Source organism: Xenopus laevis, chromosome 9_10S (assembly GCF_017654675.1).
Source record: "Xenopus laevis strain J_2021 chromosome 9_10S, Xenopus_laevis_v10.1, whole genome shotgun sequence".
Taxonomy (NCBI): domain Eukaryota; kingdom Metazoa; phylum Chordata; class Amphibia; order Anura; family Pipidae; genus Xenopus; species Xenopus laevis.
This window is the reverse complement of record NC_054388.1, coordinates 80,595,154-80,616,662: the sequence shown is the minus strand read 5'-3', so window position 1 is coordinate 80,616,662 and position 21,509 is coordinate 80,595,154. Positions and strand designations below refer to the sequence as shown.

The window sequence follows — 21,509 nt, the reverse complement described above, 5'->3', positions numbered from 1 at the left end:
AAGACGTCCAGGGATCAATTTGGACATGTTAGTAGCCTTCCTGACATTCTTCTTTCGGCGAAAAAACTCTAATCAAGTTTTTGTCCTGTTTCACCAATGTATATGCCTCCTGTAGAGCACCTAATACATGTAATCATGTATACCACATTGGATGAAGCACACGTATAGTAGTCCAGAATGGTGTATACTGTTTGTGTTATTTGGTATAGCAACTTGATCTTTGCATAGGATGTATTTGCAGGTTTCACATCTGTTGCTGTTGCAATACAACACAGTACCACAGTTTTTGTTTTGTGCTTAACATAGAGTTTTAAAAAACTCACATGAATTTGAAATTCGACCTTCAATTAATGTGCCTCTATGTGTAGAAGTGCACTCCAGATTATAATATGTTTTGTGCAGTCACCACAATGTGCCTCTATGTGTAGAAGTGCACTCCAGATTATAACATGTTTTGTCCAGTCACCATATTTGGCCTAAATTTCAGCAGGTACATAAGAGCTTGTAAATGTGTGCAGATGTGCCCATTCCAGGGTTATCTGCCATGCCTCATTTGCCAGAGAGTGCAGTGGGATTCAAAATACTGGCTGTGCTGCTTACTTACCAATTAACCATAAGCTGCTCTATTCGGACACCTGGCTCCCCATCCATCTGTCACTGATTTTCTGCCCTCCTGCTCCTTTTACTTCTGTCTCTGTAGCTAATACAGACATGACAAGTCAATTTCACCTTCATGGTATTAAACAAAATTACAAAATTAAACAGATTTAATGTGCAGAAAAGGAACCCTTTCTCTGCCAGTGCATCGTAAGAAAATGTGAAAATACAGATTCCCTGTGGAAGTAACTGGATATCCACAAATAAATCAGAAGTTCCCAATTCAAATAGCTGGATTCAGATATTGTATTCTTTATATCAGTACTTTGATCACTTTCCCCACATGAATGGGGAAATGCAATTTCATATATTTAAATTTTTCTAAGATTTGAACATTTTTACAAATGCTCCTTTACAGCTAAGCATCCACCTTTTTGTAAGGGGTACATTATTAACTATATTTGGTCTTTGACAGATTGGGACTTTGTGGACCAATTCATTTTATTTCACACTAAAAAAGGCACTAAACACCTTTTTGATGTTATAGGACTAATATATCCAGCTGTATGTGGCAACAAGCCAGCCATTTGCAGAATTGCAGGTGCAATGTGTAATAGATTTCATATTATGAACCCTTTTCTGTGCTGAAAAAAATGTTGAATTTGCAAAAGTTTTGGTGATTTAACAGATTTTCTCCTGTGTTAATGTGTTAGTGTAAGCACATATCTGTCATTTGGTTAGAATTTAGCAGTTATAGTAATTGTACTACAGGTATGGGACCTGTTATCCAAGCTCGTGACCTGGGGTTTTCCAAATAACGGATATATCTGTAATTTGGATCTTCTAACCTAATGTCTACTGATGTAAACATTAAGGGGACAGATTAATCAAAGGTCGAGGTGAATTTTCAAATTAAAAAAATTCTAATTTCGAGCTATTTTTTGTGTACCTCTACTAGGGAATAGTCCAAATTCGATATGAATTTGAAAAAAATTCGAAAATTTCAATATCAAAATTTATACTGTACTGTACTGTCTTTTTAAAAATTTGACTTCGACCATTTGCCATCTAAAACCTGCCAAATTGCTGTTTTAGCCTATGGCGGACCTTCTAGAACCTATTTTGAGTCAATTGGTGGACTATGAAAAATCTAATATTTTTTTAGGAAAAACTTTGATTCGAATTTGACTTAATTTTGGTTTTTGAATTTTAATTAACTATACAGTGGGCTCATGTGTAGGGCATTATAACAACTCTATTTTCTTTATTAAGGTTCCCTGGAATTGTGTAATGTAATGTATTTGCTGCAACATATACGTTCATTCAACTTTAAATTTCCTGCTGTATGCAGATGAACCTGAGCGCAAGACCTCTAGCGAATTTGCGAAAAGCACTTCTATACTTTCAATTGCTCGCATTGCCGAAGTAACGTTAGCGAATTTACGCCCTCTAGTAAATCTGCCCCTTGGTGGGGGTCATGGTCCTTGCACCTAAAAATGTGCTGCCCTGACGGTTTCTTAAGGGAAGTGGAGGGGTTAGAGATTCTCTTCCTCTAGCAGGTTAGAGCAGAACCATGAAATCTAGTAAATGATTAATTTAAAAGAAAATATAACAATGTATTTAAAATACATGCCTACTTTTATAGAGATTATTTTAACAGTATAGCATAGAAAGAAGTCCCCCAATGTTGAAATTAAAACTGATTTTTTTTTTTGACAACTTACTGGTCCCATAGAGGCTATCTGCATTCTGCCCTTTGGAGTGAATCAGTTACTCTCTAGTAAATTTCTACCTAGTGCAAAAAAATATTAAATCTGAGCAAAATACTAGACTTTCTTAAATTATCTGTTCAGGCCACTGTACTAGAATTCAGACTGTGAAACTACCAACTGAACATTTCTTTAGCCCCTTTGTTACCAGTGTGTTGGCTCACAATTCTTTTCAGCGGTGCATCAGTAAAAATTGCTATAGCCGTCTTAAAAATCTGCTTTGAGCTTTTCATTGGCTAGATTTACAATGCATCGAGGATTATCTCCAGAAAACAGCACATTAATTCAATCTGTAGTCTAATAATGCTTGTTATTAAGGTTTTAAAGATATGTTGCTAAAATGAAAAAATAAAACTTAAATTCAACATGACCGTAAGAATTGTTCTACTTTTCTTTTGTCTAAGCTCTTTACATAATGGCTTTTTGAATAAGAATTAATTAATACAATTCTACTTGCAAATGGCTTTCCAGCTTTTTTATTTTCTAAATGTCATTAGATCTAAATAACCCTGTTATGAACTTAAATTCTTGTTTAGGTTCTTTCTAACATTAAACACAGAAATTGTGAAAATGTTATCCTACAGTAAAAAAATAACATAATAACTGAGAGAGATTTTCTACCTGCCTCTCCAAAATGGGTTAGAATTATTGCTGCCCTTTAAATACAGTACAACTGTTATCATATTTTACAGCAATGCCAAACATATTTTTCATATTTTAGTTAAAGAAAAGCAAAGAAGCTGGACAAAAATACTCAACAGAAAGTATTGTCTATTTCCCAACAGATGCCTTCATTGGTGATAGCTTCTTTCATCTATTACTGTAAGTGTAGCTTGCTGATAGCTTGTTGGGTTTATCTTTGACTTTTTCCATCTTGGTGTATTTTAAGCTCCTTTTCCATTTACTTGTTGTAAGTTTGCTGATGCTGTTAAAGAGATATGGGTTAATCCTACACAGCATTGCTGGGGTATGTGTTGAAATAACCATTACTCACTGTCTACGATCCCACATCCCACTCCGTTTCCTTTTCAGCATGTTTTGTATTTGTTCACCATGTTGCTAATTCAGGGATGTAAGGACAACTTACAGAATGGAGAGATGTATGGAGTCATCTAAGGCCATATTCCAGTCATTGCCAGCCGTATCTGTGTAGTCACAAGTCTTGAACAAAGAGGGCTATTGGCAGGGCTGTCAATCATAGGTTAAAAGCAGGTGGCTGGAGACTTTAATAAAAACAGCAAAGATACTTTTCAAATATTTTAATTTTAGTTTAATATAAAAACATATATTGCTCGCTGTATTGAAATATTGAATAAATATTTTTTATGCTTAATTCCTATTTTTAACAAGATAAAACAGAGCTGCTTTTTCTTTCAAGGCTACCAAGTCTCGTGCTGGAAAATGGTGACGTTCCAAAAATGTTAACCCTTTTGGTGCTATACTAATGAGAGTACTGACAAAGGATTAGAAACTACTTATGCTTTGCCGTCATTACCAACACTACTGCACTGCTTTTATAGCTACTGCTTTGTAATGTGCATTGATAGTACACGGATATAGTATTACGTGGACTATACATTTTCATGTAAAATGAAATGCACCTTTTTTATAAGCATAGTAAAAGGAAAAATAAAATATGATTAGATTTATTTAGATGTGTTTAAAGGAGTATAATAAATAAACTATGGTTTGTGCCTTACTCTGTGCACATTTGTTTATAGACGTGGTAGCTGCTATATTGCTTACGATCACAGATGCATTTTTATATAGATAAAATAAAACTGTGCAATCCAATTATGACAAATGGGCCAAAAATTCTTCTACGCCTGAAAATGTGTCTATTCACAAAACAAGCAATACCCAAAAGAGAATTTAGACATATATTGATTGTAACCCTCTTTTATTTTCTCATAAGCAGTAACAAAAAAGGGTATAAATAATTATGCTGATTGACTATTCCCTCTCAGCTTATTTGCTTTTCTGTACATGCGTGGGTGATGCCAAATGATTGAGACATTCTTCATAAATAACAATAGTAGCGCTCTCGTCATAACCAGAAGGAATGTTTCTTTCTTTCTTTTATTTACAAATGGAGGAGGGCAAAACAGAAATGTAACTGCATTTGTATTCACTGTATTGTGCACACTGCATGCTTCAAACCTGCAGTTATTTTAAAGAAAATGAATGAAAAAAATGTTTGTGTGTATGTGTCTGTATTTGCCTATATATATATATATATATATATATATATATATATATATATATATATATATATATATATATATATATATATATATATATATATATATATATATATATATACACACACAATATGTGTGTATATGTGTGTAAACGTGCACATATACGTAGGTGTTGCTTTTTTACTCCAGATGTTGAGTAATAAACTGACCTCACTAACCTAATCACTGTTTTTGGTAGAAATTATATTTCTACATGCCAAATAATTTACTAGTAGGTGTAGTAGAGTAATAGAAAACCAACAGGCATGCTGCTGATTCTCTGTAATTGAATCATTAATTGATGCTTGTTCCAAATAATAGCAGTGTTCAATATAATAATAGCTTGTTCCAAATAATAGCAGTGATGAGTTCAATTAGTGAGTTCATTAATTCTGTGAAAAAACAGGTGTTTATTACGACCCTTATTTGAAAACTACCATTTGAATGGGTAGAAGAATAGCCAAAATTGCAAGCTCCAGGAAGATCAAAGAAGGTCTAAAGTTTCCTGTGAGTACAGTTACAATTAGAAGAAGCCTATGTGAAGCCCAGCTATCGGCAAAAAGCCGAAGGTCCATTGTTGAAGAAAGGCATCTGCTGAAGAGGTTACAATTTGCCAAAGAACACTTTGATTGGGCTAAAGAGAAATGGAGCAACATTTTGTGGACTGATGAAAGCAAGATTGTTTTTTTTGGGTCTAGGGGCCAAAGACAGTTTGTCAGACGACCCCCAAACACTGAATTCAAGCTACAATACAATGTGAAGACAGTGAAGCAGTGAACACATGTTGCCTTATGCCGAAGAGGAAATGCACTTGAAATGGGTGTTTCATCAAGACATCAACCTCAAACACACCATTAGACGACCAACATCTTGGTTCCAGACCAACAAGATTGATGTTATGGAGTGACCAGCCTAATTCTGCACCTTAATCCAATAGAAAACTTGTGGGGTGACATCAAAAATGCTGTTTCTGTGACAAAACCAAGAAATACAGAAGATTGTGGAATGTAACAGGTGCCAGAAGTTGGTCGACTCCATGCAACACAGATGTGCAGCAGGTCAGAAACACTGCTTATACAACCAAATATTAGTTCAGCGATTCAAAGGAAAGCAAAATCTTGAAACATTTTTCAGTTTATACAGTGTATGTTTGAGTTTGTAAAGAAGAATGCAAACACTACTATTTTTGAAACAGTCTAATATTCCCTTTTTTTCACTTTCTGTAAAGGAATAACACAAATTTGATACATTTTCTTCATGTTTTAAAGGAAAACTAAAACCCCCAAACAATGTAGGTCTCTATAAAAAGATATTGCATAACACAGCTCATATGTAAAACCCTGCTTCATGTAAATAAACCATTTTCATAATAATATACTTTTTTAGTAGTATGTGCCATTGGGTAATCATAAATAGAAAATTGCCATTTTAAAAAATAAGGACAGCCCCCTGGGATCATACGATTCACTGTGCACACAAACATACCAACAAACCATACTTGTTAGGTCACATGAGCCAATTAAAAGACAGAGTTCTGTCTTTTGCTTCAACACTTCTTCCTGTTACAGTTAGAGTTGTAGTATTTCTGGTCAGGTGATCTCTGAGGCAGCATCCAGACCATCATGAAATGGTGGTTCAAGGCCAGAGATGTAAAAGGGCAAGATTTACTGAAACTTATACATACCAGATTCTTTAAAATGTCACTTAATTTGATATAAACTATCTGTTGCTTAAGTATTCATTTTGGGGGTATAGTTTTCCTTTAATTTGGATTAGAATGTGCAGTGTTTCCAATGCATTTGTGTGTATGGAAATAAAAGCTATTATAAGGATTTTGAACTTTATTCACTGTTCACACTGTTATTATTTTGAACACAACTGCTTATCCAGAAACTTGTAATCCAGAAAGCTCAGAATTATAGGAAGGCCATCTCCCATAGACTCCATTATAAGAAAATAATTCTAATCTATTTTTATGATTTCCCCTTTTTCTGTAATAATAAGCTAGTACCTTGTACTTGATCCAAACTTAGTTGCATAAAGCCATATTGGTGGAAAAACTATTCTGTTGGGTTTATTTAATGTTTAATTTTTTTTAACAGATTTAATGTATGGAAATCCAAATAATGAAAAGATCCCTAGGTCCCAGGCATTCTGGACAATAGATTATATCTGTACTAAGACAAGAAAACCTCTGCACTCACCCATTTCAATATATTGACGACTTTACGACATTTTGTGCATACAGCTACCTACCAAAACTGCCCCCTCCTTAAGCAAAACAGTGATTATTTATCCATATATTACAATATATTTAAGATGGCCAACTGAGTCAGAGTATATAATGTATATAAGCTCAAAAGATTGGAGCCCTGTTTCTAATGAATCCCTATGCCTGGTGTAGATATAATATTGAAATTGGTAAGCTGACTCCACATTTAATTTCACTTTTAATTAGTTGTTGATTATAGCACTAAGGTCACAGTATAGTTTCAGTGACATAAATGTCAGCAGTTCACAGATTTAGGTTTTCATTAAAGTTCTAAGTAAGCAGGAAGCCTCTCCCCTTCCTGCATACACACATGTATCCGCATTCTGTACACCGCCACTTCCATGGCTTTCCCAAAGGCATATTCTCACGGAAGGGAATTGCAGGCCTTGAAAGTTGCCAGAAGAAATGAATTCAAAACAATGGAAAGTGGCAATATAGATTGTTTTGCGATTACAGGCTTTGCAGGCTTACACATTAATGAGTGTGTAGCATAGATATGTGCTTTTGTTTCAATGTGCTTCATATATGCCTTTTTTTATTTGTTTTCTGCTGTATACAGTATTCTTGTGTCATTCAAACCTTGACACATTTTGGCATTAAATAATGTACATAGGTTTTCTTTTCTATCTGTTTACATATAAAGTTCTTGGCAGAGTTTTGTGTAGACTGACATTTATGCACATATATACAAGTGGGACATTACGCTATAGATGTATAAATGTGCCCTGGGGGTTACCTCTGGAAGGCACATATCCACCTTAGGGCAGAGGCACACAAAGGAGACTTGTGAAATCTCCAAAATCTTCCATAAATGCCTTTCCCCTTGCTAACCTGTGGATCACAAACAGCTTTTACATGCGGCGATCACATATCACAGGAAAATGCCTTATTTGACTTTTTTCAGCTATTATTCTGGAACAATACACTTTACATGAAGTGATACACTCTTTATTAAAGGGAAAGTCATTTTTGTCATTATCTCATAAATGCATTCTGGCAACTTATTACATCAGGGCAAGGCCAAGCCTACCTGAGCCCTATGCAACCCAGCATATACACTGTCACCCACATGACAGGGAGTGCAGGGGTGGGTGGAGTAGACAGGGAAGATATGGTTGGGAAGAGCGGTAGATGGGAAGGGGAGAGTGGCAGAGCGGAGGAAAGAGCATCAGAGAGTGCACATGAACTAGTGGTAGGCACAAGACCCTTTTACATGTACCTGCCCAGCAACTCCTATTGTTGCACCCTAAGCAGGTGCCTCTTCTGTCTAACCCACGTTCCAGCCCTTGTAAACATTGGAGAGTTTAACAGAGTAAGCTAGTGTGAAAACAAAAAACTGTTTTTATCATCATATGTAGGATCCTATTGTGATTTGCTATGTATGCTTCGTTGTAGCTTCTACTGTTTTATTGACAAAAGTTTGGTTATTTGGTATTGGATACACGGGTGCACTTTTCATCATGCATAGTTAATTTTCTTACACAGTAACAAGATTGCCTAGCATAGTCTTTACCGCAAGCAAATGTTTCTAATATACACGATTTGTCGTTTTCATCTGTTTACACAGCTATAGTTATGACCCTGGGGCGTAATTCACTACCTTTTCATACCATGAAAAAGCCTTTTCAGAAACCAATACTGGCTTTCAACAACACTAAGAAAAGTTTATTACACGAACAAATCATCCACAGTAGAAAAACTGAACGCTTCAGTGCTCAGGGAAATCTTAAAGCCTATGTAATGTTTTCTTGGCAGCATTTTGCTTTCATTCTGCTCTGATTTGTTGAGGTTGCAAGAGCAAGAACCTGACATGCGCTGGGCCTCTTTCTAACAAGTAAGCGGGACCTTAGTTGGACTGTGCAAATGTTTTGAATTTTGCGAGTAAAAATAGTACATTTAAAATATAAGCCAGTTAATATTTTCAAGCAAAAACACTAGCTTATATAACAGACACATACAGGTATAGTCCATGTAAGAATTACTTTTTTCTGACAATGACAATTTTACATTTTACTCTAAAACGGCTCCAACTGCACACCCATGGGCCAAATGAATGAATGAATGAACGACTGAATTATGTATGGTTTAGCGCTAATCTAAATTGCACTGACCAGATTGTAAAAAAACTAACTGAGTTGTTACATTGCAATATGCCTGTTTACCATGGGTACAGGTTATGGACACCCATGGCAGTAGCAAACTGTTCTGTGTAAGAAGCAATACTCCAGCCTTGCTCTTTAATTAAACTTGCCATTGGATGCCTATGTGCTGCCCCTGTTGTATGCAATGCCAGTTGCTACTACGATGAGTGCTCTGTACATAATTGTGCGCAACTCTTTCAAATTTATGAAGAATTGTGATTTTGGGCAAATGACAGGTAAGGGGACAAGACTGAGAAAACATGGCATTTTATGAAATAGTTATAAAATATTGTTATAATATTGTCTAGTTGTGGTTTCATGCAAACATTTAGCTGTCTTCATTACGCTACAATATGATTAGTGATATATGATAACGCATGGAAAGAATGTATTACCGTGTTATCATATGTCAGCATTATGCAGAATTACAGAACCTACACAATTATAACAGTGTATGCTTGCTTGTTTCCTTAAGGGAAAATGATAGCCCGAAAATGAATACTTAAGCAACGGATAATTTATATCAAATCAAGTGGCATATTAAAGAATCTTATCAAACTAGAATATATATTTAAGTAAATATTGCCCTTTTACATCTCATGCCTTGAACCACCGTTTTATGATGGTCTGTGTGCTGCCTCAGAGATCACCTGACCAGAAATACTACAACTCTAACAGGAAGAAGTGTTGAAGCAAAAGATAGAACTCTGTCTGTTAATTGGCTCATGTGACCTAACAAGTACAGTTTGTTTGGTTTGTTTGCACCGTGAATCATACAATCCCAGGGGGCTGTCCTTATTTTTTAAAATGGCAGTTTTCTATTTCTGATTACCCAATGGCACATACTACTAAAAATAAAATAAAAAAATAAAATAAAGTACATTATTATGAAAATGGTTTATTTACATGAAGCAGGGATTTACATATGAGCTGTTTTATTCAATATATTTTTCTAGAGACCTACATTGTTTGAGGGGTATAGTTTTCCTTTAATGGTAAATTATAAGTTTTTATAAAAATTTGAAATAAACAGGTATGTTGTGTATTCCTTGAGTTGCAGGAAATGGAAGCAGAGCATATGAGTGCAATAAATGTTGATTTTAGAAATATTAAGGCTCATAAAATCTAAAATCAGTTGTTGATACCCATGAAGTCAGACTAGTATGTCCTCTTCCCTTGAGACCCTGTACCATTGTGACAAAACCTGTCTTCTACAAAAGTACCACGCTTATTGTCATTGTCACTAATAGAGTAATCCCATGTGGACATCCCAAGCTCATATCGGATTTTTCATAGTCACAAAAGCCCTTAATTTTTTATGCAAGGCTACATCTACCATTGACTATAGATAAAGCTGCAGGATCAGCGATTCTACAGTGTTGAAGCACATGGAATATCCATTTTCCGTGGGTGAATCCGTTGTAATCTGTATGATCATCGCCCAAGATATACTGAATGTATTTCAGGAGAGTACTGATGCTAATACAGGTATGGGACCTGTTATCCAGAATGCTTGGGACCTGGGGTTTTCCAGATAATTGATCTTTCCATAATTTTGATCTTACCTTAAGTCTACTAGAAAATCATGTAAACATTAAATAAACCCATATAGACAAATACAAGAGTCCTCTGCACTCAACCCATTATCAATATATTTAAGACAGCGACATTTTGTGCATACTGCTACTGAAAAATGCCTTACCCTTTAAACAAAACAGGGATTGTTTGTCCATATATTGCAATATATTTAAGCTGGCCAACTACGTCAGCGTCATCCCATATCTGGCCAGTCCTACGCTCAATTTTCATCTGATTCATTTAGAATTCTATTGCTTCATTATACATTTTACAAAGGGACTAAGTTTTACCTGCAACTTACTTGCTGCTTTCAAAGTAAAACTCCCAAACTTGGCTGCCCTTTTATTAGACACCAGTGGGATCACCTGACTATAGTTGGGAAGGGTGGGAGCTACAAAAATAAACCCAATAACCTGGTTTTGCTTCCACTAAACTAAATCTTAGTTGGGATAAAGTACAAGCTACTGTTTTATTATTAAAGAGAAAAAGGAAATCATTTTTAAAAAATTGGATTATTTGATTATAATGGGGAGACGACCTTATCGTAATTTTTTGCTTTCTGGAAAATGGGTTTTCAGATAACGGAGCGTGCTTGTAGTTAGGTTTACCGTTATGGTATAAATCCTCATTACTTCAGGTTTCTATTTAAATGTTTTTATTTTTTGATTTACAGTAAAGACTATCTTGTTCCAACTTTTAGTTGTAGAAAAAATGTATTCATAATGTCTTTTTTTAATAACCATATCTATTGCTATATTTAGGGCTGTCTATCTGATTCCTTTTTTTTCGGCAACACATTTTCTCAACTTCGAAAGGTTAGTTATGGAAATTCCCTAGGGATCAAGCAGGCATTTTCAAAGCAAGGCTAAAATCACTTGTAATGATTTAAAGAAAATGCTACAGGGACACTAAACCTCTCTTCACGGTCACACCACACAATCAGTGGAAGCCTTGAATCCGCTCCAAAAAACATATTGCAGATGCATTCTCTCAGTGAGACTTTGTGTCATCAACAGCGAACTTACTTCCATGCGCAGCTTTACAGCTTCTAAAAAATGATGTTTCGTTTTGCATTTTAGATAAAAATAAATGTAATATTCCCATGGCTTAATGATTTACCATATTTTAGTTTAGAATGTTGTCAAATGTATATATAATGCATGTACCTATATAATACTAACTAGCTTAGTAACGTGCACAAAGGAGATTCATTTGAGCTAGGTAGAACATGACTAATTCTCAGACAATAACATTATAACACTTTTTAAGTGTGGAAATAGGTCACAGACAATGATCCTTAGCACAGCATTTTTTTCCTTCGATCATTAATTACCACTTTAACTTTGCATCAGGTTTTCTTGCCACTGAAGTAGTTAAATGGGCCAGAGCAGGTAGCAGTCATGTAAGATGCTTGCTTTGCCAGATGCCTCCTGCAACTAACACTGGTGCAGGAACAGTGGGAAGAGTCTAGGGAAGCTCCTAATAATTACAGGTTACTGGAGCATCAGACCAGAATGGAAGGAAGAACACTGACTATGTGAAAGATATTTGCAGGCAGCTTCAGTATCCTATTCTGTCCGATATCAGTTAGCATTCCATTTTTTTAGATAGCAGTCATGCCCAGGTCATCAGTCAAATGCTCAACTAAAAAGAATAAGCCACAATATATCATATTGTGTTGGGGATTCAGAATTATGTATAAGTGTTATTCCAAATTAAAGGGATCGTTCACCTTTAAATCTACTTTTTGGTAAAATGTAGAGAGAAATATTCTGGGACAAATTTCAGTTGGTTTTAATTTTTTTATTATTTGTTGTTATTGAGTTTTTTATTCTGCAGCTGTCAAGTTTGCATTTCTGGAAATCTGGTTGCTAGGGTCCAAATGATTCTAGCAACCACACATTCATTTGAATAAGAGACTGGAATATGAATAGGAGAGGACCCAAATAGAAAGATGAGTCATAAAAAATAGCCTTAAAGAGCATTTTTTTTTTTTTTTAGATCCGGTCAGTAACCCCCATTTGAAAGCTGGAAAGAGTCAGAAGAAGAAGGCGAATAATTCAAAGCTATAAAAAATAATATATAAAGGCCATTTAAAAAGTTGCTTAGAATTGGCCATTCTATTACATACTAAAAGTAAACTTAAAGGGGAACCACCCCTTTAAAGTGGACCTGTCACCCAGACCCAAAAATCTGTATAATAAAAGTCCTTTTCAAATTAAACATAAAATCCAATTTCTATTTTTTATTAAAGCATTCATAGCTGTTGTAAGCTCATTTAAAAATCTCAGCTGTCAATCAAATATTGTCTGCCCCTCCTCTATGCCAGTGGCATAGAGGCGGGGCAGACAATTACTTTCTCTTTCTATTCAGCACTTCCTAGATGTCACTGCTCTCCCCACATTCCCCCGTTCTCTTTACCATTTAATTGTATAGCCAGGGCATGGGGATGGACATCAGGTCCCCCATTCTGGTGCACAAACAAGATTCTGAGATGATGCAAGACTTGCCTTAATAAAACTGTCCACAAAATGGCTGCTTCCTACTTGCTATAATTATGAGTTCCCAGACTGAAGGAAACAAGATTCAAATAATTTATAAAGTGTAAGTAAAGTTCATTTTGCTTGACTAATTTGATGAAATAGGATTTGGAATGTTTTTTTTGGGTGACGGGTCCCCTTTAAGTGTGGATTACACAAACAACTGATTTATGGGACTTCTTTACTAAGTATTATAAGATGTCAGATTTTTAAGTAAAAATGTATTTCTTGGTAAAGAGATGCAAGCATTGAAACATCTATTGTAATGATTTGGCTAATTTAGTAGACTCCATGCATTGGAGTCCATGTATGCAATTTATGTTGCCTCAACAGAGGAAGCAGTGATGCAGCTCTGGCCATATCCCCAAATACAGACCTGTAGTTAAATAAAGCTCTTAATGGATAAATAATTTAAATCCAGATGCTAAATAAGCATTTAAAGCAAAGGAAGATAAACTTACTCCCTATAAGTATTTCCCTATAATACAGAGAAGACGGCATTAGAGATGGACGAATTTATTCGGCAGGCGCGAATTCGCGGCAAATTCCCGTGACTCGGCGCTGGCAAATAAATTCGCAAAACCGCCGCGCCGTGGCGTAAAAAAAAAACTACATTTTTTTTAGTTTATTTTCTCTAGTTTTATATCACTATGAAAATGCTTTGAACTTGCAAATGAACAGTAATAGAATTAAACTGTGCTCGTGGGCTATTCCTGGCAAAGGTTCATGTTTTGTAGCCCAATACAAAGGCACGTTATTTCAGCATTTTGCCCAAGCCTCGAGGATGGGGGCAACCCCTGGAATGATGTGCTAGTAGAGATGTCACAGTAAGCTGCTCTGTTCTGTGCTGTTTTTCGCTTTCAGATGCTCATTAGTAAGAAAAGATCTATTTATGTAACACTTATCAAATAATCTTCTCACTGTGCCTGCCTCTTTTAGCTTTCAAAATGTTCATCGCACTAATTGCCTCTTTTTCTCTAATTTACTAATTGTTTACTTTTATCTGTCCTTTATTTCTTATAATCACAAATGTTACTTTTAAAAATGGGATTGCTGTTTTTTTGGTATACAAGCAGATAGCTATTTGGTAGGGTCCATCCGAGGTGGGAACAATATTTCTACCTTAAGGACTGTATATTTACTTAATTAACTGGTATAATGTGCACAGACCCATGCACATGCAATCCACAGTATTAGATGAATAGCACTTACAGTAAACACCATTATACACAGAAGTTTAACAGCCTGCTGTTATTCTCAAGTAGCATCAATTCAAATTCTAATTGCACTTAAAGAACTGTTGATCTGCTGCAAACCCTCACCTTGGACATAATAGCTTCCATTTATAATGGATTAGAAGGAGAAATTAGGAATCAGATAGATTTTTATATAAAAACACAACACTGGCATGATGGCCTTTCATGTAAAAATTGTTGTGTATGGCTGTGTTAGGGGCAGATTTATCAAAGGTTGGGGTGAATTTTCAAATGAAAAAAATTCGAATTTCAAGCCAATTTGTGTGTACTTCGACTAGGGAATAGTCCAAATTTGATTCGAATTTGAAAAAAAATCGATAATTTGAATATCAAAATTTATCATGTACTGTTAAAAATTCGACTTCGATCATTCGCCATCTAAACCATTTGGAGTCAATTGGGGGTTTTTTGGGGAAAAACTTTGAATCGAATTTGATGGAATGCGCTATTCCTTCGATTCGTATAATTCTAATTCGGCCGAATATGGACCTATTCGATCGAAAACCTATTCAACCAAAAAAAACTTCGACTTAATTTCGATTGGTCTTTTTGAATTCGAATGTCGAAGTTTTTTCAATTCGAAATTTGACCCTTGATAAATATGCCCCTTAGGGGCAGATGTATTAAGGGTCGAATATCGAGGGTTAATTAACCCTCGATATTCGACTGGGGAATGAAAATCCTTCGAATATCGAAGTCGAAGGATTTTGCGCAAATAGTTCGATCGAACGATCGAAGGAATAATCGCTTGATCGAACGATTAAATCCTTCGAATCGAACGATTCTAAGGATTTTAATCCCACGATCGAAGGATTATCCTTCAAGCAAAAAAAGATAGCCAAGCCTATGGGGACCTTCCCCATAGGCTAACATTGACTTCAGTAGCTTTTAGGTGGCGAACTAGTTTTTTCTTAAAGAGACAGTACTTCGACTATCGAATGGTCGAATAGTCGAACGATTTTTAGTTCGAATCCTTCAATTCGAATTCGTAGTCGAAGGTCGAAGTAGCCCATTCGATGGTCGAAGTAGCCAAAAAAACACTTTGAAATTCGAAGTATTTTTCTTCTATTCCTTCACTCGAACTTAATGAATGGGCCCCTTAGTGTATGTAAGCAGCCCTAAAGAAAGGGAATTGCATCTTCTTTTAATTTCGGCAGTCTGCAGTCACATTTTTGCAGGTACAGGTATGGGGCCGGTTATCCAGAATGGTCAGGACCTGAGGTTTTGCAGATTTGGATCTTCATAACTTAAATCTACTAGAATATCATGTAAACACTAAACAAACCCAATAAGCTGGTTTTGCTTCCAGTAGGGATTAATTATATCTAACTTTTGGATAAAAAATAAGGTACTATTTTATTATTACAGGGAAAAGGGAAATCCTTTTTAAAAATTTGGATTATTTGATTTTAATGGAGTCTATGGGAGACAGCCTTTCCATAATTCTGAGCTTTCTGGATTTCCAGATAACAGATACTCTATCTGTACTTTTATGCACACTATTTGACAGTGTGCATGTAATAGAGAGAACTTAAATGAGTCCATCAAAATCATAAGAAAATAGATTTAGGTTCATCACTATCATTATTTGCCAGTGCACCACTACCAGGTTGTTCCATGGCAGTCAGATATATAAGGATGTGCTGTATGTTCATTCATTTTTTAATTTTTTTAATTTTACCTGATTAAGGATTTTGATGCAAAAATTTGTGCCATGATTTTATGCTATATATATAGGGGAAGATCTATCAAGGATTGAATTGAAAATTAGAATTTTCGAATATTTTTTATGGTCAGAACTCTTAAATTCGACTAAGGAGTTATCCAAATACGATTCAAGTTTTTTTTTAAAAGAAATTTGAATTAGATTTTCAAAATGTATCATACTCTGGCCCTTTAAGAATTCGAATTTGACTATTTGCCACCTAAAACCTGCTGAATTACTGTTTAAGTCAATGGGAGAGGTCCAGGGATCAATGTGGAGATGTTTGCAGCCTACCTGACATTCAAGTTTTTTTTTCACTCGAATGGAGTTTGATTGAATTCGATTCGATTTTTTTCGAGTTTTCAGGTCGTTTCAATTCATCTGACTTTGACAAAATTTGATTTTGTTAATAAATTTCAATTTGTTGAATTTCGAATTTATGGAAGTTTAGGGAAGTTTAAAAAAACTCACATGAATTTGAAATTCGACCCTTGATAAATGTGCTTCCAAATGCTGCAGAGTGATAGCCAATAAAGAAAAGTTTGTTTGCGCTTCTTCATGAACAGGGAGCATATTATATTAAGTTGTATGGGGTGCTGCTGCCATGAGGCAAGTTGAGAAACTCTTTTCAGGTCGGCAGTATCAATCAGATTACCAGGGGCAGCAAAAAGCCTCTTCTGATTAAAGAGCCAATATTCTGATTTTTTATTCCGAATTTCGGGTCTTCTAGTGCAGAGAGCGCAATCTCGATGCAGACCCCTTTCAACCCCCTCTGGCGCTCAGAAAGGTAAACGTCGGACACGAGGGGGGGGAGAATCGGAAAAGTCGCCTCAGGCAGCTCAGAGATGCCCCTGTAAGTTGTGGATAATCACTACACATCTCATTATGCCCATGTCAGCCAACCTGCTGAAGATATTTGGTCTAATTCAGCTGGATGAGAAAAAGGTTATCTCATGCCTTGGGGCATGTTTGCATTGGCACATTGTTGGATGGTACATTGTAACATAATAAGTGTTGGAAGGTGTAATTGGAGAGGGGGTAGTGTGGCAGATTCTGAGCCTTGTGGTAGGTGGTAAGGACAGGACTTTCCTATGCCTCCTACTGCTGCATTCTGCTCTTCATACAGGATCACAGGGACAAGTTCTTGTTAAGTAAACATTACAGGGAACAATTTTGTACCCCATAGTGCTCTTTTAAATGCCCTCTGGGGAACTGTAAATGTCCCCTTATGACTAATTTGCTACTGAAACAAATACATTCACTTGAAAATGAAAAAAATGTAACAAAATAAATGACTTTGGGGCAGATTCACTAAAGGGCGAAGTGACTAACGTTAGAGAAAATTCGCAAAAAAAAACACAAATTCATTACTGAACGTTAACTCTTGCGCCAGACTTGCCTTCACCACCTCAGACCAGGCAAAGTGCAATAGAATAGACAGGACTTCCTCAAAAAATAGTCCCAAAAAACGCTGGCGACTTTTCATTTTTCAGGGTGATAGGCTGCAAAAGATCGGAAATTTCTTCTGGGGTACCCGGCATTCCCCCCTACATTTCCTAACATATGGCACTTAAACTACACACTGAACACATGTGTATGGCATTATAACAACTCTATTTTCTTTTATTAAAGTTCCCTGGATTTGTGTAGTGTAATGTATTTGGTGCAACCTATACGTCCATATGCAAATTAGCCAACGCTAGCACAACTTCGCTTCTCTTGCCGCAGTAACACTATCGCTACTCAGCGCCGTTTCTGGGGAAGGAGCCGCCTGAGGCGGCTCCTGCAATGCCGCCCCCCGCACCGACTTACCTGTCGGCGAGGGGAGGCAGGAACACGATTGCGGAGAGCGCAATTGCGCTCTCTCGCAATAGCGCAGCCAAATTTCCGGTTTAAAAACCGGAAATTCGGCTCTTAAAGGTGCAGGAGCGGCTTTTTGCCGCCCCTGGAATCCTGTCTGGCGCAGCCGCCTGAGGCGAGCGGCTCAGCTCGCCTCATTGGCGGAGCGCCCCTGTCGCTACTTCACCAGCATTCGGCGCCCTAGACGTAACTTCAGATTTTAGTGAATTAGCGTTGTCCTGGCGAATCTACGCCTGGCGAATTGTTGCGATGTGAGCGAAGCAGACACTAGTGGAAATTTGATTCTTAGTGAATCTGCCCCTTTGTTCTGTAGTTGTAATTTGCAAGCACAAGGGACATCATTAGGCATAATAATGAGTGCAGGGTCGTCGGACTGGGCCAGTGGGCCCCAGCCCTTATGGGCTCTACCTCCTATACTGTTGCTACAACATATTGCTTAATGTTACATTTATCATTTGTAGAAGCTTTATTCATGTGAATTTACAGAATATCTGAGTTTAACTGTGATAGCATAATCATCAAGGAAAATAACTAACAATAGGCCCTCTAGTCTGGCAAGCTAAATGTGAAGTACATTGTTTAAATTGCATATGAAAAAAAAATAGTGGCCAGCAGACCGCTTAATAGAGCAATAAATATATTAATAGGGCACAGTAAAATATCATGTTTCCACACATAAAAGAAAATTGGGGATGGCATATTATTTAACAGTTGAAGAAAGTCCATTTATATCTACCACAGATAATAGCAGAGTGTTCCTAAATCACGTCCCTTGATGCATAGTAAAATATTACTTGTAGTGGAATACATGAGGTATGGATTGTTGCAGTTTACAATGTTTGGGTACAGTATTAATTGTTCAATATACTGTAAGTCAACCCCTGAATTTGCATTGGAGGTTATTTTTTTCCTGCATTACAGAAGTCCTTAGAACCCACATTGATAGATGTACGTATGTTTTATACTTCTTGCTAATGCCGTTTGAAAACCAGAGTGTTACTCCTATCCTGCAGCTCTTGTTGTAGCATATGTGTTTACTTTTATGCTCAACATAAGCTTCATCAATAGGTTTCTTATGAGTTCTTCTAATTGTTTCAGCTACTGTGTAAGAAAATAATAATTAGTTATGTGCATAAAGTCCCAACTGCCTTACAGAAACTAAAAGGTCGAATTTTAGAGCTGGACAATGTGCTAAAAAATACTATAACCGCTTAAAATTTGTGTTTTCCAGATAATTACTAGCAAAAAAATTTTTGTTAAACTCTAAGGGGCAGATTTATCAGGAGTCGATTAGTAAATTCGAATTCGAATCTTTGAGTGTCAAAATTCACACATTTGAATTTTAATCCCCTTATTTTGAATACAAATTAGAATGTGAGATTTATCACACCTCGACCATGGAAACAGTCCTAATTTGAATATTCACCACCAAAAACCTACCGAGTTCATGTGCCATTTGAATTTATCTTAAATAACCTCCTAGTCGAATTGTGAGTATTTTCGAATTAAAATTTTTTAGGGATGCACCGAATCCACTATTATGGATTTGGCCGAACCCCCGAATCCTTTGTGAAAGATTCGGCCGAATACCGAACCGAATCTGAATCCTAATTTATCCAAATTATGGGTGGGAAGGGGAAAACATTTTTACTTCCTTGTTTTGTGACAAAAAGTCACGCAATTTCCCTCCCCGCCCCTAATTTGCATATGCAAATTAGGATTCGGATTCTGTTCGGCCGTGCAGAAGGATTCGGCCTAATCCGAATCCTGCTGAAAAAGGCAGAATCCTGGCTGAATCCAAAACCGAATCCTGGATTCGGTGCATCCCTATATTTTTTTTACATGAATTTGAAATTTGACCTTTGATAAATGGGCCTTTAAAAGTCCAAATTGATTAAAATTGGTCCAATAGGAACAGCGCAGCTCTCACTGACTTTATAGGACCTTTAAATATTAAACCTGGCAAATTTTAGTATTAGAGTTTTTTGTGGTTTTTACATTTAAATAAATGTAATTTTTTTAGTTTTAAAGGAATACAGAAAAACCACACATTTATAGAGATTTGTGGAAACAAAAAAAAGTAATTTGAAGCTGGAGTAGATATTTGGACAAATGCACCCTCTTGCTTTCCACTCCCATTAACCTCTCCTAAGACACGTATGACATTATGTTTACTAACATTGGAGATAAATATCTGGAGAGATTTCTGGAGATGTTGCCCATGGCAACCAATCAGCAATTAGATTTAAACAGCCACCTATAATTTAGAAAACAGAAGAAAAGATCTCATTGGTTGCTATGGGCAACTTTGCCAGAAATCTCTCCAGATATTTATCTCCAATGTTAGTAAACATGCCAGGATGCAGGTCTATATTTCTCTTTCCTTTAAGCACAAAAACATGTATTCATTGTCCAGTGGTTTCATCTATGGGTCCAGTTTTTTGCCAATAAAAAATAAATTACTAAAATATGGAGGCCCATTTATTACATTTTGTGGTTTTAGAGCTTTTTGAAACCACAATTAAACTATGTTTATCTAAAATCATGAATACCATGAAAGTGATTAAAAGATCAGAACATGTATGGATATTTTTTCACTACAATATGTATGGATATTTTTTCACTACAATAATAAGTGCATTATTAGAAATACAATTCACATAAATATAAAATAATATTATATCACAGATGAAGTGCTCAGTGTCAAGGAGACAAAAGGAATATAAAAAGTACGAACGATGCGCTAAAAAATATGAATGTCTCTAAAACCTTCCCTTACTTCCCTTATTTAATTCCAGATTTTACCATAGGCTTACATTGTTTTTACATGTGAAATCCAATATCCAATAATACATGCTTTCTCATTTCACTGAATCTGATGGGAGTGCAGAAAATGACACATTGAATAATTGCTGAGCAAAGTTCTCCACAGAACCACTGGTCCAGGTGATAAAAGGTGCCTGCATCACTTAAGCAAGATTAAATTGTTGCACAGGTTTTACAAACTACATGACTGTTTAAGCTGCATCATCTTACTTAGAATGGTCCTCACATACTCATGTACTAGATTTACACAATAGCACTATATTCTTTCTCTACCTTAGAAGTGTAACATTGTGTGGGAATAATGCAAGCACAATAAACAGGTTTTGACACAGTTTTTCTTGCTTTCATCACTGATAAGTCCCTCTCATTTCTCAGTTCAGTGGACTTTAATATACTTTTCAAATCACAATGTGTTTTCCCATTAAGTTGTCATTTTATTAAGCTGTGACTACACAAATCTCACACTAGTTTATGACAGCTACAAACCTTTGCAAGACAGGTACATAGCGTGAATGTTGCGTCTTGGAACACAACTCACTGACTTCTAACGGTGAATTCTGCATTCATCATTGTCTCCAGAAGTAAAGAAGTTGCCTAGCTTGGCAAGAATGGATTGTGAATTGAGTAAGGACAAAGATACATTTTATATGTTCATTTAGTTCAGTTATACAGTATAAACAAGTACCATGGACAATTATCTCCTTCTATGAAATATATTTTCTGAA

At 36.1% G+C, this 21,509-nt stretch overlaps 1 protein-coding gene and 1 long non-coding RNA gene across 2 annotated transcripts in view; one reads left to right on the top strand and one right to left on the bottom strand.

The window, feature by feature from the left end:
* klf7.S (Kruppel-like factor 7 (ubiquitous) S homeolog) overlaps positions 1 to 21,509 on the top strand; it is an 86,119-nt gene that overhangs the window by 26,266 nt on the left and 38,344 nt on the right.
* The window catches only part of LOC108703066, a 38,632-nt gene that overhangs the window by 13,709 nt on the left and 3,414 nt on the right, over positions 1 to 21,509 (bottom strand). The window contains exons 2-4 of the long non-coding RNA XR_005964563.1: positions 3,454 to 3,589; positions 3,126 to 3,291; positions 605 to 700 (exon numbers count right to left, since the gene is read on the bottom strand). This is a non-coding gene — a long non-coding RNA (uncharacterized LOC108703066). The remainder of the gene's footprint in view (positions 1 to 604; positions 701 to 3,125; positions 3,292 to 3,453; positions 3,590 to 21,509) is intronic.